Genomic DNA, 1,204 nt, shown 5'->3' with positions numbered 1-1,204 from the left:
AAAAAGTAAAAAGAAAATTCAGTTGTGGTTTTTGAATATTCGCATATTCAAATTTGGTGCATTTTGATTGGTTATGAATCAAGAACCATCAACATTTGAAATGATACATTAATAGTCTAAAAGTTACAGTAATAGAATGCCTGTGTTTTGCTTGCACTGTTACAGTATATGTTTGCAAACCTTACTGAATGTAAACCAAAAGGACACACCTGAAGCCGTACTTCTACTTCTCCGGTCACCTTACACCAATGCTGGCCATCTTTTTGTACCCACTGGAGACTTCAGACCTATTACCAGAGTGATTACATTTGGCAGCTCCAGCCTCAGCTTTTTGATCAAGATGGATGGATTTTTTATTCTAGGCAGACACAGGCTTAACGCTGGCTCTGGGTTTGCCTACAGAGGTCGAGTCTAATTAAGAGATGGAAAGAAAGTGATAAGAAAAAAGCAGCCATTGTCCATTTCTGACTCAGCAGAGAGATGGAGAGAGATTTTCCAATTCTGACTCATCAGGAGAAGGAAAGACAAAGCAGAGGAGGAGGGACTGAAACAACAGTACATCATTGCAGTTTCTTGTGTTTGAAACAAAAGATGATAGCAGCATCTTTCCTCAGAAACATTGTTAATGTTGTCAATGAAACTACAGATGAAAATGTTTTTAATAACGAAGACAAGCTGAAAAGTGCAATAATGATAATTAAACTGTATAAATGTAAACATCCTACTGACGAAAATGTGAAAATATATAACACATTTGTGTCTGCCGGTATATATATACAAACACAGATACACGCAAACACACACTAATATTATAATATATATAATATATGTATATATATGTGTGTGTGTTGTATGTATGTATGTATGTGTGTATATATATATATATATACATATACATATATATATATATATACATATACATATATATATATATATACATACATACATATATACATATATATATATATACATATATATATATACATACATACATATATATACATACATACATACATATATATACATACATATATATGCATACATACATATATATACATACATACATATATATGAATACATACATATATATACATACATACATACATATATACATACATACATATATACATACATACATACATACATATATATACATACATATATATGCATACATACATATATATGCATACATACATATTCATAC

The sequence above is a fragment of the Chanodichthys erythropterus genome, chromosome 18 (genome assembly GCF_024489055.1).
Source record: "Chanodichthys erythropterus isolate Z2021 chromosome 18, ASM2448905v1, whole genome shotgun sequence".
In the NCBI taxonomy this organism is placed as follows: domain Eukaryota; kingdom Metazoa; phylum Chordata; class Actinopteri; order Cypriniformes; family Xenocyprididae; genus Chanodichthys; species Chanodichthys erythropterus.
Note: the sequence above shows the minus strand (reverse complement) of the source record.